This window comes from Ixodes scapularis, unplaced genomic scaffold (genome assembly GCF_016920785.2).
Source record: "Ixodes scapularis isolate PalLabHiFi unplaced genomic scaffold, ASM1692078v2 ptg001226l_1__unscaffolded, whole genome shotgun sequence".
Classification (NCBI taxonomy): domain Eukaryota; kingdom Metazoa; phylum Arthropoda; class Arachnida; order Ixodida; family Ixodidae; genus Ixodes; species Ixodes scapularis.
In genome coordinates this window covers 26,220-37,347 of record NW_024610121.1, presented here as the reverse complement: position 1 = coordinate 37,347, position 11,128 = coordinate 26,220, and the positions used below count along the sequence as shown (strand labels likewise).

The window sequence follows — 11,128 nt, the reverse complement described above, 5'->3', positions numbered from 1 at the left end:
CGGGTATCTTGTATTGTCCATTACAGAGTTTTAGAGAACCGTTTTTCCAGATCCGACATGGTACGATTCGTCCTCAAGTACGAACTGCGCATGCGCTGCCACAGAGGTCTCCCATATGCGAAATGCCTACCGGAGGGCCCATCGTGCCGTATTGGATATGCAAAAACGGTTCCCTAAAACTCCTTATTATTGAATCAAGATCACCGAATAAAGGCTGATTCACACTGCACCGTTTTCTTACGCTACGTTATGTTACCAGAGCTTACGTGCAAGTAACCGGGACATATGTGTTTCATACTAAGCGTGGCTATCAGTTCAAGGAGAAATCATCATACGCGACATTCGAGACACGAATGTTTTGGTGACTTATACGTATACTTTAACGTTGAGTTACGCTATAGCGTAACTTAACGTAAAAATATGAGGCAGTGTGAATGACTCTTAATACGCTACTTATCGTCTTAATCGAGCAATTTCAGTAAACCGTTCCCCGGAAACTTGGTTCGAGGATTCCCTGGTAGGAAAGTTGTAGAGAGAAAGAGCGCCATCAAAAGGGGAAGTAAAAAACACTAACGGTTACAGATAATCTTAAAAATATTTAAGGTAATCAGATTACTCTTGTCTTTACTTCATAATATATATATATATATAAAATTTATTACAAAATCGCTCTAAAAAGTAGTTGATTACAAGCAGTCTTGTACACGTTACTAAAAAAAACTAATCGGTTACAATTACTCTTACTCTTGGCTAAAAAGTATTCGATTAGATTACTTGATTACTCCACGGCAAAAGCAATTGGACATCACTTAAAGAAGTAATCGTTACTTTCCGGTTACTTTATTGTGTGAAGACACATCTTTAGCGCTCATAGCAATGAACTACTTCCAACCTGTATTTCACATTTGCACAAGTATTGAAGAAGAAAAACTGGCTCCCTCTTCGTGGTTCACGAAGAGGGAGCCAGTTTCACCTTCACAATACGGACACAAGCATGGAATTCATTTGAAGACGTTTGCCAGTGTGTGTGTGTGTGGGGGGGGGGGGGGGGGGGGGGAAGCGGAGGGGATTCTACAGGGTGTCACAAAAGAAAGTTTACACGGTCTTTTTTACCGCAAAAATAAACTAGGCATCGCCGAACGCTCATTCACCGCCCAAAGATAGAGCTAGAGGTCACAACCAGATGCCAAAGTTTCAGCCTGATCCGATAACTTAATCAAAAGTTATAAGTGATTTTCTGAAAATTTCAATGGGAAAAGGGAGCCCATTTTTGTCCGTTTTCGGTTTCTGGTGCCATAGAGCCCCATGTGTTTGAAAACTCGGTCGGCCGCCATTTTCCCATTTAAATTTTCAGAAAATCATTTATAACTTTTGATTAAGTTATCGGATCGGGCTGAAACTTTGGCATCTGGTTGTGACCTCTAGCGCTACCTTTGGGCGGAGAATGAGCGTTCGGCGATGCCTAGTTTATTTTTGCGGTAAAAAAGACCGTGTAAATTTTCTTTTGTGACACCCTGTAGATCTTGTTAAGCTTGAGCAAGAGTTATCGCTCAAAGTTTGCGTCGCTCACTTTATCATTCACATGTGGATGAGCTAGTATGTCATACAAAAGAGCAGCAGCTCCAGGATTTGAAACGGATCATGTGTAGTACCCATTAGCGGAAGAGATCGCTCCGACCACTTCTCAACTCGAAACATTGCTTGTTACAAAGACCACGTAGTGGAAATGGGTAAATATTTCAACTGCCTTTGTTATATTTTGCATCCGCTTTAGGCATTCTTCGGTTCTGGTTCTCCTACGGGCTGCGAGTAGATAACCTAAGCAAGATTTTTTTATTTTTTTTTTATTTCTGTGTTTGTGTGCGTGAGGGGGCTAGTTTGAACGAAGGACTCACAAAGCTACATTCTGCTTCCTCAAACTTCGCCCTGCATGGCCTTTGTCACGCACTGTGGCTTTCCTGGGGCTTCCCTGCCCCAGTCCCAGCTCGAAAAAAAACAAACGGACATTCCACAGAAACTGCACATAGAAAGAGATTGACCTCGTTTCCTACAGCTCCGCAAAAATCTTTATTTTTTTCGTTAAAAAAAAAAAAACAAATTTTTTATTTTTTTTTTTCATAAAAAAAGGCGTGTGCCAGGTGGGTGGGGGGGTCCCGTGGACAAATTGTAACGGTTACAAGTAATTTTATTACTTCAAAAATAATCAAATTACTCTTGTGATTACTGCCTAATAAAAGTAATCAACTGATTACAAAGTTACTCCGAAAAGTAATCGATTACAAGTAATTTGATTACTTGTAATGCGTACGGTACAAGTCTGATTACAAGTCATTTCATTACTTGTAATGAGGACCATACAAGTCTGTGTATAGCTCGCATTTTTTGTTTCAGTTGTAGTAGAATTAGATTGTTGATGTACGTCTTTATTCGGCGCTTTGTGAACAGCTTGTAAAGCAAGAATACATAAAACTCCCTCTTCCCTAGTGCGTGTGTCCATGAAAGTGAGTCCTAACACTCATGTAAAATCTCGCCAACAGTCTAGTTACAGAGTTTCTTGAAGTTATAAATAATCTAGAACTTATGCTTTTGGACTCAAATTTTCGAAGCAATTTTCAGACATCTTGAACGATAAAATTGCTACCAGCGAGTAAATGAAGACGAATAGCGTTTGCAACCGGAAATTTACCACCATCTTCTGAAGAAATGTTTCCGTTAAATCAGTTTGAATCGGTAGCCTCAACGGTAAGTCTTTGGTAGCTCATTTCAAGCTGTCTGTACGTTCAGGCTACATCTCAACCTCATGCATGGAGTTTTTTCTTTCTTTTTCTTTTGAATCGCAAAGGAAGATGTAGGCTTTTTATCCTTCGACATAGTGTCAACCTTTACTTTCTTTATTCGCGAAACACCCGCAGCGCCTCGGGGCCATATTGCGGGGGACACAATGCCTTATAAAATAAATCGGCATTCTCGCGGCAGACCACTTCCGCTAGTAACGAATTCCGCTCTGATATGATACACACAAAATATGATTGTATAAATAGATTAGTCCTGGTGGTATGCGGTACATCTTTGCAAAAATGATCTATTCGCAGTGAGATAAAATTTGACTGTTGTTTGTTTGTTTGTTTGTTTGTTTATTTTGAGTGCCCCAAAACAGCCAAAGCCTATACATTGGTGCACTTGTTAGTAACATTTCAGATAGCATATAAACGCAAACAAGAAAAGTAAGGTCGCCTCACACACCTCTAAAGGAAAAACACAGGAACTGAACAGTTGTAAAGCATGAATATTATTTCAATACATGAAGCAAGCACTTCCTAAAATGAGGTTGGTTGGGGTTAAAAATGTCAATGCCATCTGATTCCATATGATTGAAGTAGTTTTGCAGTCGGCCCGAGGGTGACGTGAAATCGCTGTAATTGACATGGGAAGTGCGACTAGAACGAACATTTCTACCGGGTATATGATAGTTAATAGATGTGACCAGAGAGCTAATATCGTGATTAGAATGTATGCATTTAAACAAGAATAAAAGCTCGCGCGAGCATCGTCTTGATGCAAGGTTAGTGATTTGCAATTGTCTAAGCACTTCGTTGTAACCATATAGATCGTGTGTTGGGGATCTAAAATGATAAGTTCTGGCAAATCTTTTCTGTACGCGTTCCACATTATTGGAAGCTGTACCACTAAGGCTGTTCTAAATCACAGTGCAGAAGTCACGTTTTGGAAGAACTGTGTTTCGGTAAAGTACGTAGAAAATGTAAACACCTGAAAAACACTTACTAAATCTTGAAATTGCACCGAGAAGACGAAAACAAGAGCTCACAACGTATGTCGCGTGCGAGTTAAAGTTGAGCTTGGAGTCTAGCATCACTCCCAGATCTTTCACAATCGTAACTCGAGTAATCGACGAATTTTCTAAGTAGTACAGAAAGTGAGTTGGATTAGTCTTACGCGTGAAAGATATTACATCTGTTTCCCCAATGTTAAGATCAAGCCCGTTATGTTTACACCATAGACAGATGGCGTTGATATCTTCCTGCAGTAGAGCACAATCATTTAATGACGAAATATTTTTATAGATCTTGAGGTCATCAGCGAACTGCCAGAGGCTCGAATGGCGAATGATGTCTTGGACATCTTTAACAAAGTTGTTAAAAAGAAGAGGTCCCAGATTGAAACCCTGGGGTACACCAGATGGCACAGGAAAAAAACAAGACCTAACATTTGCGTAGCCGACACAGTTTTTTCTTCCAGAAAGATAACTTTCAAACCAAGAACAGTACTCGTCGCTGAGATCAGAAACAGAAGGTTTGTGTAACAGTAACTTCTGGTTTACACGATCAAATGCCTTGCTACAATCAAAATACACTGCGTCAACTTGATCTCGAGAACAGACTCTGGGGACAGCATCATTTAAAAAACACGCAAGATTTGTTTCAACAGACCTGCCGCTGAAAAAGCCATGTTGAAATTCGGGAATTAAGTGCTTACAACAGTGTGTTAGATGCTTATGAATTATTTTTTCGAATACCTTCGAAAATGCGGAAAGCAATGATATCGGTCTGTAGCTTGTGATATTCGTTGAGGTGCCCGATTTAGTAAGAGGGATTACCAAGGCCTTTTTCCAGGCGGTCGGAAAGATAGACTGCTTCAGCGACATAAAAAAATATGTGGTGGTGTAGAATGGGAGCCAGTATGTCGACACACCCCTTAACTATAAAATTTGGCATGCCATCAAGGCCACAAGATTTTTTGGATGGGAGCTGATGAACTGCCCAAACAATGTCGGCAAGGTCAATTGTCGGAGGAGGAAAATGGTTATAAGTAGTTAGTAAAGTCTCTGTGTTTTCCACACTGACTGATGAATAGGTGGACAGGAAAAACTTTCCGAATTGATTGCATATCTAATCAGGATCAGAAGAATATGATCCGTCAATCATAAGTGAAGCAGGACTCGACCTATCTCGAGTATGCTTTTAACCAATCGCCAAAAATCCTGGGGACGCTTGGAAACGCTTCCTTCGACTTGTCTACGATAAGCCTCTTTATCGCGCTTATACAGTTCTTTAACCGTGGCTCGGCCTATTTTAAACCTGTCATAAACTTCGTTGCTGTTAGTACTGCGGTAAAGACGGTGCAAATGTAACTTTTTGCGCATTACGCGTTTTAATTCGCGAGAGAACCAGGGGGGATATCTGTTTGATCGATCAGTGTGTTTACGAGGTATAAAGCTGTGCATGCCGGTCATCAAAATATTGGTCAAAGCAGTGACCGCCTCGTCAATCGAGTGCAAACGAAGGACGTCGTCCCACGCGTACGCAGCAAGGAAAAGATAAAAGTCAAGATATGAGCCGTTGGCGTAATCAAACCGATATATGTTTTTGTGTTTCACGGACGAGACTAGCACGTCTACCTTAACGTATGATGAGGCAGAGATCCCTGTTTGTTTATGATAAATAGAATTTAAAAAAATAGCTCAGCCGAAGGCGTCTACGGCGCTCCTCCAAGGAAATCCATCCCAACTCTGGTTTCATTTCTGTAATGCTTAGAAAGCGACCGTATCCCCCTAAGAGAAACCGAAGCAGCGACATATTGAATCCGCTCAAGTGCACTGACATAAACACGGTAAACCGGATCCCACACAAGGCAAGCATATTCCCAAAATCGGCCTAACGTATCCTTCTGAGTTTCAAATGGAGACCTAAAGAAGATGCCACCAGCAATCACCATCTGGTTACTGAGAAAACAAGGGGGCTGACTGCTATGTCGGCCATTGGCTGAAAGATTGACGTCTGCCCATTTATGGTGAATCACACGTTAAAAACCAGAAACATGGATGTAACTGTGTGTGTGTGTGTTATGACGGAGGCAGATGAACGAGGGGGTGGCTCAACAGTGTAAGTGATGGTCAAAAGAAATACGAAAACGGAGGGGGCGACCGCACAATACCTAGAGTGCCTCATGGCGGCGGGTGCGGGCAGTGTGTAAAGAAAGAGACCGGTTCATATTTTTTTTAATCGTTGCGAAAATATTTATCTTTGTAAATCGCCCCTAACCACTTTGCATTTACGCTCTGCTCTTAGCTGGCCGGCTGCAAGGATGAGGCCACACCTTTATGGGAATTCGTTTCACCGCAGCGACTAATGCTGCAGCCTCAGGAGCTAGTCATTTAACTGACCAGATTCCGCTTACATTCCTTTCACCCTTAAGCTGAGACTGCAGCTAATGCCGCACGCACGAGAGCACGAGACCTCGGCTTTCAAACGTTCGTTCGGAGAACGAGCGCTCGCGCTAAAAGGCAGGTCTCAAAGCCAGAAACTCGGCTAGCTCGCGATTCTAGCTTTGGCTCTAATGTCAGCTTAAAGGCCGACCTACAAGGTCATTTTCTGCGAGGTAGGAAAACCCTTCTCCCAACCCCTGCTATCTACACCTCACCCACTGCTATCTTGACGCCAGGTGGACTCCTTATGTTGCTGCATCTTGTGGCCGGATAGCCGGGAGGTTATCCCGGCTCATCCAGCCCCGACAAAAGGAGTCCCCTTCTGTCAAGATAGCACTGGGAGAGGATGAGATGAGAGGGGTGGCGTGTAGGGTCCTCTTCCTTGCTGAGAAACTTTTTGTAGGTTACAGTCAATCAATCGAAGCTATTCAAATTTCGTCTAGAATGGGGGTAGTCCTCTAATATTCCACTGTCCCTGTGACTGCTGCACTATCAATGTAATCATTATGCTGCTATAAAAGAAGACAATGTGAAATGCACACAATGCTCAATTTTGAGCGTTCTCGCTTTCACGAGATGAATGACGGTCTTTGATTACGAAGAGCAGCTGTTCAAGTGTGCAGCCACCGAACGGCCAGTGTTGCGCCACGTGTGGCAAAGAGTGAATATAATGACATGGCGGGAAGGACCTTTAGTAAAACCGCCGGGGAAGTCGCCGAAAAATAATTCGAAGGTTGTCTTTTGAACACGTTGCAGACACCCAAGGTGTCGTTGTCTATTTTAACGCGTCCCACACAATCTAATCTTCCATCTCTCTCAACGTTGCCAATATATCCCAGCGCAATGTTCTTCCCTGAGTAATAAATAAAAGTAATACAAATAATCAATAGGTATCAATAGGAAGTGGCTTTTGTCATTGTTTTAGGTGGTATATAGACATAATAATAGTATTGTTTGCCTAAACGATTATGATTCACGTTCAGCTAAGTTTAGAATGCATAAGTGTGTCCTAAACTCATGAAATTTCCCACAAATCTAGATATTGCTATTAGCGCAGTGAAACTCATTAGTTCGTGGGCTCCAACCTCAACTATTGATCGTGAATGGTAAGGCAATTAGAGACTGCTAATTCTTAAATTTTCGGATATACAAGCGCATGGTGCATCATTCATTCTAAGGAAGAAAAAAAAAAGGAGGAAGTAGGTAGCAACGCCGCGTCTTCCTCTCTTCTACTGGCCCGCCCCCAAGCAGAAACAAAAAGAAGGGAAGAACGAGACGTTTTTCTCCTTCTCCAGGCAGACGGGAGAAAGGTACCGCCCTCCCGCCTTTTCCTCTTTCGGTTTCGTTTTTCGAGCACGTCGCGCGCGTTGTTTAATAAATCTTGTTGAGTTGATTGATCTTCATTGGCGGTGAAGGCGGCCTGTATTTCCGTCTCTCAGTCCAAGCGTGCGGAACACTTCGGTTGCATTGACGTTTTCACCACTAATTTTATCAAACGAGCAAACGAAGTCGTTAGGAACAGCAAAGTTCCAGAGCAGCGCCAGCAGCGCTAAGTACACTGAACAAAGACGGCTACCTCTGGGTTCCGGAACGACGTTTCGACGTTGACGACATTATGGAAACCGCGGAAAGTGCATCCGAGACAGGCAGGTTTTGCTGCCGGGTGCCTGGGTGCCTTCTGTGCTGAGTTCGCTTGTATTTTCGGATGCCGAGTGCCAACCGGCAATAAACGTAATTCTGGATTTCAGCGTGTCACCAACATAGCAGAAGCATTGAGATGACAGTGTGTTGCGCTATGAACAGGGGACTGGAATTATCGCCGATTTGAACGTGTGTTCGAGTATCAGTTGTATAACAACAAGATGAAATGACGGCAACTGTTGTGCATTATTGCCGCTGTTGGGGCCGTGATTTGGGGGGGTTTGGGGTGCCAGGTTGGGGTATTCTGCTCTAAATTAAATAGTTTAAGACGGCTTGAAGGATTACGCTGCAATCGGTCGACCTGCTAATAGACAAGTTGGAACGCAGGTTTGAACCTTACGCACTCTCGCAAATGTGACTGTGCTCTGCGATGTCCTGTTGTCTCCTCCCCGAGAGCTATTGCCCTCTGGCGAAAGGACTGAACAGTATGGAAATATGACGCAAAGAATTATATGTACAGTTTGGAATTCTAGCATTATTTTGCTGTCTCATTATACTACAATTCCTGTGGAAACTTCCCCCCAAATGGCGCACTGGGATGAGCGCTAGACATTTTTGAGCTCACCACTTAACCCAGCTGCAAATCGCGGCTTTGACGTTTTGTGGCCTCGCCACCCTATATTTTTTATTTCAAATTGGCTTTAAATCGGTTGTGCCTTCCCAGACTGTATCGATAGAGTTATAATATTTTTAGTTGTTTTGCCTTCCTCACCTTACTTTGTGCATTCAAGTTGATCGAAAAGCGATTTCTCTGCCCGTGAAGATTCGCTTCGACCTGACTAAATTTATACAGAGACTAATTTGAGTCAACAGATCCAGCCGCATGCGAACAGCACAAATAGAAAAACAAATACTACAATAGAAAAACTGGCTACGACGTACCATGCGGGGAAGCAAGCACATGGCTTCGAACCGCAGTGGAGCAGCTTGATTTATTGGCTTTCAAAACTAAAAGATTCATCCCCTGAGCCATTCAAAATACTCCCAGAGATATGACATTGCTGGAAAAAAATCAACATGCTGGGAATATTTTTTATGGCTTCAAAAAAAAACAACCAATAAAAGCTTGTTCAGCTTTTATTTGTTGCTCCTTTCGCCCTGTACATTAGAGATTGCGTTCTCGTTAAGCCTTATTGAGCTCGATTTGCTCGATTCGGGGCCGCCACAATGAGATGCAGGCGTCAGAGGAACTTGGTTCACCTGATCTCAGGACGAAAGTTTGTCAATTCTGGAGGAACATAGCTTACAAAAGCGATCCTCCTTTGAGGGAGAACAATACTGACCCTTTTTTCAAAGAATGTTTGTTCAGCACGTTAGGAAGGTCGGCAGTGAAATCACGTTGAAGAAATTTGAAAACTTTGTTATTACTTTGCTAAAATATAAGAGCATCTCATATGACAACAGATGCCTTTCGTCAGTTTTCTACACTATCAATCAACCTGAATTACCAAAAACCGAGTATATAAAAAGAAAAGAAAAATCGAGAACGATTGAGACACAAAGCGTTCTCAAACCCGCCACTTATCTTCAAACCGATAAAGCAAATTACATAAAAGCATCACAAAAAAATATGAAAAAAAAATCGTTCAGAATTGAAGCCCGGGCACAGGCAAAAGACCGCAACTTGGTCCTTTAACAACGCAGCAGTTCCCATTCTCCCGCTACAATGCAGGGACCGACCAGAAACTTAGTCACTCGCTTTTCCGACTTGAAAGTACGGCGCCGCAAAAACACAGACGCAGAAAAGCGCTGGCAGTGTTCACTGGCAGGCGTGGCCACGATGACGACTTCAAAGCGATACTCTATTATGTCGGTTGCGCGGGAAGACGCCCCCATTGTTCCCGCGTGGACCCCAAAACCGACCGACGGATAGGAACCGCCGGCAGATGTACTCCGTTTCATGTTATGGTGTGCCGCAGGGATCCCTACGAGCATTCCGGAGCCAATCCAGTGCCTTATAAATGTCACGTGACTTTTGAGAGAGGAGCGGCCACGCGTGCAGCACGCAGTGATGCGATTTATTGGCGGCTTTGTATTGGCCGGGGATTGCTCGCAGCGTCTGTTGCGTTCCATTATAACGTGATACAGAGTGCAGAGGCGAAGGACCAGGCTCGAGACACGATTGCGAGTACAAGCAAAACAAACTAAAACGCCGAGTTCAATACAAAAAAATCGAAAGGAAGGAATGAATGCAGAAGAGTACTAAAGTGAGAAAGAGAAAGGGAACGGGGAACACGAATCACGTGCGCCGGCATCCGTTCCCTAGATAAGAATTCGAAGCGGGGAGGGTGTACGAAGGAGCAAAATTAATTGCCAGGGCTCGCGTTGGTTGGAGGTTGCTCGTGAGCGGAACAGCGACCACCGCCTGGGAGACGGGCAGACACGTAACGAAGGCGAGGGAGTAGCCTTCGGTCGTCATCGGGGGGATATCAAGCGGGACGGCGCTCGTCGAGGGATGACGACAATCCCCGCGCTCAAAAACGGTCCTTCCATTTGCGCGCGCTTCCATGCTTCGACTTTGTTTCTTATACTTCGGTGTAGCCGCCTAATCAGTCCCGTTTTATAGGCACCTAAAGTGCGGCTTCGTTTGCCTCTCTTTCATTTATTTGTGTTTTTTTTTTGTTACTTGATGAGTAACAAAAAGAGAGACTGGAACCACAAGCTGTCGCTTCAGATGGCTTCATTTTAATATTTCTCTTACGGAAGGAAATTAATTATCGCGAGAAATATGATTGCGTAATACCCGTTCGAATTCGTCCGGGTTCATTCATGCACTATACTCCGGTGACCCTTACGCTGAGACTACAGCCAAAGCTGAAAGCGCGGGCTAGCTCGTGATGTCAATGTAATCGCGCTATCAATGTAATGGCAGAAAGGTGTTGGCGTGGAATGTTGAAAAGGGTCTGTTGTGCAGCCGAGGAATAATCACGCCAGTAGAGTTAATGCAAGTAAGAATGTTCCGAGACTCGACCGATGAGACAATGGGCGATACGCAATATAGCAGCGCACCTAACGGTTCAGGCGCACTCTGGGAGCAGGAGACTGTCAACGGGTATAGGTACTCTTAATCGGGTTCCCATAGTAGAGTGTACAATTTGGCAAATTTGAAGCATTTTAATATATGAGTAAAAATGTAACCCGTAAGTATGTGCCCGCTACTTGGGTGTCACATTGACGCCTTTACATAAAGGTTAGTGTAGTACC

At 43.5% G+C, this 11,128-nt stretch overlaps 1 pseudogene; it reads right to left on the bottom strand.

Moving 5' to 3' along the window:
• Window positions 1-3,289: 3,289 nt before the first annotated feature.
• On the bottom strand, window positions 3,290-4,090 carry LOC115323774 (annotated as a pseudogene).
• Window positions 4,091-11,128: the final 7,038 nt, after the last annotated feature.